The 9,804-nt window shown below is 27.7% G+C and overlaps 1 long non-coding RNA gene across 1 annotated transcript; it reads right to left on the bottom strand.

Annotated features, from left to right (window-relative positions):
• Positions 1-7,515: 7,515 nt before the first annotated feature.
• LOC145065423 (uncharacterized) lies at positions 7,516-8,421 on the bottom strand. The gene is made up of 2 exons (XR_013688416.1): positions 8,148-8,421; positions 7,516-7,737 (listed from the first exon to the last, which is right to left on the bottom strand). It is a non-coding gene; the product is annotated as an uncharacterized LOC145065423 (long non-coding RNA).
• Between the last annotated feature and the right edge of the window lie 1,383 nt (positions 8,422-9,804).

Raw genomic sequence — 9,804 nt, 5'->3', positions numbered from 1 at the left:
CAACATTTCAATATCTTCTAACTTCTTAAGTCTTGTCACAATAAATACATCAAAACAAATAATGTCCAAGTAATTCATCCTAGTTGATATTGTCAAATTTTTTTTGTATTTTTTTTACAATATATAATGACCTTGTACTGATATTTTTCCAAAGGACAAAATGTTGAGTCATATGACTCATATCCATTGTAATGTTACGCTTATTGCACAAACATCACTTGCACTAATGTTCAACGTGAAAAAGAAGCCAAATATAGTATTATTTTTGTCTTCATTTGGTGCATCTTATTAAAAGAAAAATGAGTTCGTTTACAACAATTATATATATATATATATATATATATATATATATATATATATATATATATATATATAGGGTTAGGATTAAATATGAATTGCAATTATAGTGTGAATGTATGACCATTTTTGGTCCATTAGGTTAAAAAAATGAGTGGTTATGATGAGCAATGGCATGATGGTAATTAAATGAAAAAAAATAATTGATTTCTATTTTAAAAAAGTCAATAAGGGTAAATTGGACTTTTTTTAAAACAAAATTAGGAAATTTCCGATATTAATGCATACTAAACCAAAATTTAAGGGAAAACGTCAAATTAAAATTTAAAAATTACAAATCAACATTTTTGATATTTAGTTTTGCAGGTCGGATTCTTGAATGCCGCTTTAAACTTTTACCGGATATAAAACTGAATTTTCATTCTTAGCATTCTCATTGTTAATGAATGAGACATGAATTACAAGTTTATAACCAAAATTCTTTAAGAATAATATTAACATTATTGAAAAAAAAAACATTTTTGAAGAATAAGAAATTAATTACAAGTGTATAACATGTATTTTTGATGAATAACTGGACATTCTTGAAAGAATTAAATAAACTCTTCAAGAAAAAGACATGAAATAAAAGAAGAATAATTGAACATTTTTGAAAATTTTTCCATTCCACATTTCATTCCTCTGTGTTCTATTCTTCAAGAATAAGTTCTAAAAATGTTATTGTTGCATTCTTCAAGAATTACTTCTCTGTTATTCAAGAATCACTTCTTGACCTGATACCATCAAAAGACACTATCAGACCATGATTTCTATCTCTGTTTCTTCACTTCATCATCAGAGTCTCATATAAGAATCATAAATGCCACCTTTAAGACGTCATCAACGCAAAATACAATTGTTAATTCATTAGTAATAACTTTAATTTAAAAACTAATTGGTTAATATAAAAATAAATATTTCAAAAAATACTAACGTGTCATTAACAAAGATGAGTACATTAAATTTATACAACCCAACAATAATAGTTCCATTCCTTTGAATGTTTTCCCTCTTATATCTTGCGGCAAAAAGAGATTCCTTCAAGAAAACAAAATTTATGATGATAAAGGGAATGAGACAGAAAAAATGGGTATTGGTGGTGGTAGAAATATAAAGGGAAGGACAAGAATCAAGTGGAGAATAGGAAGAAACCTAAGCAGCAGGAAAAATCGAACTCTGGTGAGGCCGCACATCATAAAAAAATCAAAAAAATTTAAAATTAGCCCTAGCCTTTTTTTGGCGTGTGATGCAGTGCAGTAACTGATGGTTGAAGGACACATATATGTTATTGGAGATGGAGGTATAAGGATAGTATAAAGATGGTGGTGGTGGTGGCTGTTATTATAGCCGATGAAGATGATGTTGGTTGCGATGAAGACAATTACAACCCATGGTTTAGGTTGCAGGTTCCTGGAGATAAAAAAGAGGAATATGAGAGTAATTGTGAGATGTGGATGGAAAGGTTTGGTCGGCGTGTGGGTTCTTAAGTTTATCAAAACATTAATCGGTTACCATAATATTAGGAAATTAGTATTAGATAATAATTAATTTACTTGATAAAAGTACGAAATTACCCTTTAGCAAATGATTGGTCTAGAATTGGCCATACATTCACACAATGAATATGGTTTATATATGAACCTAACTCTCTCTCTCTCTCTCTCTCTCTCTCTCTCTCTTTGTGTGTGTATATATATATATATATATATATATATATATATATATATATTATTATTAAATTTATATAAGTTAGAAGAAATTGTTAGGTGCAAAACATTAGCATTTACTTTCATAAATTGACAAGTACAACTTCTTTCTTTGTTTCTTTGTTTATTATTTATTTATTTGTTTATTTTAATTTAATGAATTCTTGATAACAGTAATGGCTAAATGTTTGTTCATGTTATTAAGTTTTATTTTTTCTAATTTAATAATCAAATTGATTATTAGATGAAGAATTACTTTAATTCTGTAACTGCACAATATATAATATTTTATTTATTACATAATATGTAGTTGCATGATTCATTTCAATTGCATAAATTAATCTAAAAAAATGTTTAATAGATCGATAAAAACATCGAAAAAATGATATAAATTTTGAAAATAAAAAATCATTATCACATTGATAATCGATCCTTTAACCGGTGTCACTTGATTAGATAACGAGTTTTAGATTACAATATTGTATATTTTGCTTATTGAACTAAAATATATACTTGTTGCATAATAACTAGTGATGTGGCCCATGCTTCGCATGGGTCGGTAGGGTTTTTTTTTTATTGGATTGTAACATCAGTGTGTCGTTATATGGGAACATTGATTGCATTCGATAGTAAACATTCATTAGGATTTTACGTACACAAAAGATGTGAAATACATGGAAAACATTCAAAAAATATTCAGAACTAAGTTTATCTACTTATGCGTTGTCCTGAATAATTTGGTGCTTTACAATCTACAAAACCTTCTAATTCCTTTGGTAAATTGGTTTCTATAAATATATTGAGCCCCTTAAGCCTCTGGATTCATAAATATATATGATTTGAATGGATTGATACTCCCTACTTACACTTTTAGCTTCTTATTTATGCTTCATGCTTCATAATCTATCTTATTTTTTTTACTAAATTATATATTTAGCCCATCGACTTTTATAAATTTGCACGCTCTCCTCTTTATTAATTTAATTTAATTTTTAGTTTTTCCTCTTGACAATTCACACCCTTAAATTTATTTTGCTTATATACAAAAAAAAAATAATAAGTAGGAGCCCAACTTTATCCTTCGCAGAAACCTTGAAAATCAACGGATTGACAATGCTTGTAAGTCGTAACCCTTTATGTTTGTAACTTTATTAAATTATAGTAGTTTTCTTTTGCTTATATCCAGACCATAATTTCTATTTTTTTTCCAACATTTCAATATCTTCTAACTTCTTAAGTCTTGTCACAATAAACACAGCAAAACAAAAAATATCCAAGTAATTCATCCTAATTGATATTGTCAATTTTTTTTGTATTTTTTAACAATATATAATGACCTTGTATTGATATTTTTCCAAATGACAAAATGTTGAGTCATATGACTCATATCCATTGTAATGTTACGCTAATTGCACAAACATCACTTGCACTAATGTTCAACGTGAAAAAGAAGCCAAATGTAGTATTAATTTTGATTTCATTTGGTGCATCTTATTAAAAGAAAAATGAGTTCGTTTACGATAATTTTATATATATATATATATATATATATATATATATATATATATATATATATATGTTAAATTTATATAAGTTAAAAGAAATTGTTAGTTGCAAAACATTAGCAATTACTTTCATAAATTTACAAGTACAACTTCTTTCGTAGTTTTTTGTTTATTATTTATTTATTTTAATGAATTCTGGATAATAGTAATGGCTAAATGTTTGTTCATGTTATTAAGTTTTATTTTTTCTAATTTATTTAACGAAAATGTTTATTAGACGAACAATTACTTTAATTCTATAACTGCACAATATATAATATTTTATTTATTACATAATATGTAGTTGCATGATTCATTTCAATTGCATAAATTAATGTCAAAATAACAAAAAATGTTTAATAAATCGATAAAAACATCGAAAAAATGATATAAATTTTGAAAACAAAAAACAATTATCGCATTGATAATCGATCCTTTAACCGGTGTCACTTGATTAGATAACCGGTTCTGGATTACAATATTGTATATTTCGCTTATTGAACTAAAAAAATATACTTGTTGCATAATAACTAGTGATGTGGCCCATGCTTCGCATGGGTCGGTAGGGTTTTTTTTTATTGGATTGTAACATCAGTGTGTCGTTATAGGGGAACATGGATTGCATTCGATAGTAAACATTCATTAGGCCTTTACGTACACAAAACATGTGAAATACATGGAAAACATTCAAAACAAAGTCAGAACTAGGTTTATCTACTTATGCGTTGTCCTGAATAATTTGGTGCTTTACAATCTACACAACCTTCTAATTCCTTTGGTACATTAGTTTCTATAAATATATTTAGCCCCTTAAGCCTTTCGATTCATAAATATATATGATTTGAATGGATTGATACTCCATACTTACAGTTTTAGCTTCTTATTTATGCTCCATGCTTTATAATCTATCTTATTTTTTTTCACTAAATTATATATTTAGCCCATCAACTTTTATAAATTTGCATGCACTCCTTTTTATTAATTTAATTTACTTTTTAGTTTTTCCTCTTGACAGTTCACCCCTTAAATTTATTTTGCTTATATACAAAAAAATTATAAGTAGGAGCCCAACTTTACTCTTCGTAGAAACCTTGAAAATCAACGGATTGACAATGCTTGTAAGTCATAACCCTTTATGTTTGTAACTTTATCAAATTATAGTAGTTTTCTTTTCCTTATATCCAGGCCATAATTTCTATTTTTTTTCCAACATTTCAATATATTCTAACTTCTTAAGTCTTGTCACGATAAACACATCAAAACAAATAATGTCCAAGTAATTCATCCTAGTTGATATTGTCAAGTTTTTTTGTATTTTTTTACAATATATAATGACCTTGTATTGATATTTTTCCAAAGGACAAATTGTTGAGTCGTATGACTCATATCCGTTGTAATGTTACGCTTATTGCACAAACATCACTTGCACTAATGTTCAACGTGAAAATGAAACCAAATGTAGTATTATTTTTGTCTTCATTTTGTGCATCTTATTAAAAGAAAAGTGAGTTGGTTTACAACAATTATATATATATATATATATATATATATATATATATATATATATATATATATATATATATATATATATGATATTATCGTTAAATTTATATAAATTAGAAGAAATTGTTAGCTGCAAAACATTAGCATTTGGTTTCATAAATTGACAAGTACAACTTCTTTCTTTGTTTCTTTGTTTATTATTTATTTATTTATTTATTTTAATGAATTCTTAATGATAGTAATGGCTAAATGTTTGTTCATGTTATTAAGTGTTATTTTTTCTAATTTATTTAACTAAATTGTTTATTAGACGAATAATTACTTTAATTCTATAACTGCATAATATATAATATTTTATTTATTATATGTAGTTGAATGATTCGTTTCAAGTGCATAAATTATTGTCAAAATAAAAAAAATGTCTAATAAATCGATAAAAACATCGAAAAAATGATACAAATTTTAAAAATAAAAAATTATTATCGCATTGATAATCGATCCTTTAACTGGTGTCACTTGATTAGATAACGGGTTCTGGATTACAATATTGTATATTTTGGTAAATTAGTTTCTAAAAGTATATTTAGCCCCTTAAGCCTCTGTATTCAAAAATATATATGATTTGAATGGATTGATACTCCCTACTTACATTGTTAGCTTTTTATTTATGCTCCATGCTTTATAATCTATCTTATTTTCTTTCACTAAATTATATATTTAGCCGATCAACATTTATAAATTTGCATGTTCTCCTTTTTATTAATTTAATTTACTTTTTAGTTTTCCTCTTGACACTTCACCCCTTAAATTTATTTTGCTTATATACAAAAAAATTATAAGTATGAGCCCAACTTTATCCTTCGCAGAAACCTTGAAAATCAACGGATTGACAATGCTTGTAAGTCATAACCCTTTAAGTTTGTAACTTTATTAAATTATAGTAGTTTTCTTTTCCGTATATCCAGACCATAATTTCTATTTTTTCCAACATTTCAATATCTTCTAACTTCTTAAGTCTTGTCACAGTAAACACATCAAAACAAATAATGTCCAATTAATTCATCCTAGTTGATATTGTCAAATTTTTTTGTATTTTTTTACAATATATAATGACCTTGTATTGATATTTTTCCAAAGGACAAAATGTTGAGTCATATGACTCTTATCCATTGTAATGTTACGCTTATTGCACAAACATCACTTGCACTAATGTTAACGTGAAAAAGAAGCCAAATGTAGTATTATTTTTGTCTTCATTTGGTGCATATTATTAAAAGAAAAACGAGTTCGTTTACAACAATTATATATATATATATATATATATATATATATATATATATATATATATATATATATATGATATTATTGTTAAATTTATATAAGTAAGAAGAAATTGTTAGGTGCAAAACATTTGCATTTCCTTTCATAAATTGACAAGTACAACTTCTTTTTTGTTTCTTTGTTTATTATTTATTTATTTTAATGAATTCTTGATATTAGTAATGGCTAAACATTTGTTCATGTTATTAAGTTTTGTTTTTTCCAATTTCTTTAACTAAATTGTTTATTAGAAGAACAATTAGTGTAATTCTATAACTGCGCAATATATAATATTTTATTTATTACATGATATGTAGTTGCATGATTCATTTCAATTGCATAAATTAATGTCAAAATAAAAAAAATGTTTAATAAATCAATAAAAACATCGAAAAAATGAAACAAATTTTGAAAATTAAACACCGTTATCGCATTGATAATCGATCCTTTAACTGGTGTCACTTGAGATAACGGGTTCTGGATTTCAATATTGTATATTTTGCTTATTGAACTAAAAAATATACTTCTTGCATAATAATTAGTGATGTGGCCTATGCTTCGCATGGGTCGGTAGGGTTTTTTTATTGGATTGTAACATCAGCGTGTTGTTATATGGGAACATGGTTTGGATTCGATAGTAAACATTCATGAGGTTTTTACGCACACAAAAGATGTGAAATACATGGAAACCATTCAAAACAAAGTCAGAACTAAGTTTATCTCCTTATGCGTTGTCTTGAATAATTTTGTGCATCTCTAGAGACGCGGAGGTCAGTACTTCGGGATGTAAACGGGAGTTGGCATGCGAGGTTGTTTGTGTTTTTTCTTTAATCTGTAGTTTTTCGTAACTGATGATAAAAAAATCACCAAATGAGTTCCAACCTTAATACCCGGAGGATGATAAAAAAAAAAACAACAATTTTAGCAAGACCAAATCTCCACAATTCATTCAGTACTATGTCTAAATTCCAGAAACAACTGCCATACAAACCCAAAATCAAATTTAGTCAACAAACAGCGGTAAAACACAAAAATTCTTGTCACAAACATCACTATCAATTCATAGGGAAAAAAAACAAAAGGAAAATGAAATCTCAAATATCCTCTGAAAGTATAATGTTAAAATAGGATTAAATGAAAGTATATGTAAGTACATTGCTATTTCTTTCATTTAACTCTAGAGAAAATCTAAACCATAACCAACCTATGGATGAGCATTGCGTATCAGGCGGTTGAATGTGGTGGCCCCACCCCACATATCAGCACCCTGCCTATGGATTGTGGCTAAGCAGGTTCCTAATGCTTTGCACAAAATTTTAAGTCTAAAACTACAAAAAAAACTAAGATATTCAATTGTAATCTCAAGAATCGATATGATTTTTTCGAAAAAAAAAAACAATAAAACAACATTTTAAAAATAGCACATATAGGTCGAATTTATTTATGTTTTTAATGTAAAACACATAAATTTAAACTGCTTATCGAGAATTGTTGAAAATTCATGACACATCATAGTTAAAAAAAATAGACACAAAGTAAACGCTGGTTATTTCTCTCTTTCTCCTAATATTACAACACTTACTCTCTGTTTTATGCCTAAAAATTGTCGAACCAAGTAATCTGAACAAATGATTAATGTAACAATATGCAAGAAGATTTGCAACTATTTTTCAAAGAGGCGTTGCAATGTGTAATTGTGTTTTTATATATGATAATGAAGCATTGTTTGTTGAATTACCGAATCCTGATGATGCTGCAGCAAAGAGATGAGATCCTTGAAACTGCCATTCCCAATTTTAGCTGGACATTCCATACCCTTCTCTATTGTTGTTCTCTGATTATAAAATGGACACCAATCATCACCACTTGTTCCTTGTTATCCACCATGAAATCAATATATCCACGGAAACAATTATATGTGGGTGGCAAGCAGGAATAGCAAAAAAAGATTTAAATATTATTGTGGTTCATGGGATTCTATTTTTATAGCTGGGGCATTTAGGTCAACATTTGTTTGGATATTGATTCTTTGTCTTCTTTCTTTCATGATAATCTAATTTTATAGACCAATGGTTTCATCCTCAATTTCATCCTTTTTCATCATCACATGCCCACTAAAAATAATAATAATCAATAAAAATAAAAGATATGTAATTTTCATATTAAATGAATAAAATAAAATAAGCCTTATATATTGTGATTCACATAGTAAAGTTGCATTTTCCTTTTTCTGTCTTATAGTTAAAATTGAAAGAATTTAATAAATCATGTATGTGATTGGCCTAAAATTTAGGGGGATTATCACTTGTTCCCTTGTTTGCGAAGTTTGTGATCTGACAGTGTAATTAGAAGTCCTTGAGTAGTTTTGTCACTCCTTTCGTCATCTATTAGTTGATTATCCATCAAATTTTAAAGTCAACGTTGCAGCTATCAGAATTATAATTAACAGTTATTCTTTCTAGTATTTTAACATCAAGCTCTTTCATAATACTTATTGTACTTTTTTATCCGATTCTAAAGTTTTATTAACAAAAACAATTATTTCAATTTAAGAAGTGAAAGAAGCTTAATTGATATTCAAAAGGTAGGGATAGATACTGAAAGTGAAAGTGAATAATCACAATACCTTTTCATGTTTCTCAACTTTTTTTTTTCAATTTAGTCCATCAGGAGTGAGAGAATACTATAATTTGTTTGCATACTTTTCTAAATGAAATTGAGGATGCTTACAAGTTTTATAAGGGATGGGTTTTTACTGTTGACTTTCTTTCAAAGTTTTCCCTGAGGTAACTCACAGGTTATTTGTAAGGAAAAGTTGTCCAATAATCTCAATTGGTATAAAACTTACCCAATCAAATAACGAAGAAACAAAATTTTACGTGTAAATAGCAAACACGACAACATATACTCTCCGACTAATACCCACATTACGACACCAAAGTCCAAATCACTTGAATACCACCTCAAATGTGTCTTTCCTTGCCACCTAATCATCAACAATGAGATAGTAAAATACAAAGGAAGGTAACTATTGGGTCAAAAATAGGTTTTATACTTTACTTTTCTAGGCTTTAATATTTTTCGGTCCATGTGGTGTGTGCGGTTAGGAGGGTTCACGACCCAAGTGGGTGTGTCTACAGCCGTGAACCTGTTCACGACCCATGTTCCCTATAAATAGATGTCAGGTGGTAAAGGGAGTCAACGGTAGAAAGAGGAGCTTAAGTGTTTATAAATCAAGGTGTTTTAGAGAGAGAAAGTGAGAGAGAAGAAGAGTGTGTGTGTGTGTGTAAGAATCTCATATGTATAGAGCATCAATCTCATTATTGAATACATCATAGATTCATCTTATTATTCTTCTCCTTCATCTCTATTTTGATCTTGCATCATCCAATTGA

This window comes from Lactuca serriola, chromosome 8, assembly GCF_051521515.1.
Source record: "Lactuca serriola cultivar US96UC23 chromosome 8, Lser_US96UC23_V15, whole genome shotgun sequence".
NCBI lineage: Eukaryota > Viridiplantae > Streptophyta > Magnoliopsida > Asterales > Asteraceae > Lactuca > Lactuca serriola.
The sequence above is the reverse complement of the archived record's forward strand: the minus strand, read 5'-3'. Positions and strand labels throughout refer to the sequence as shown.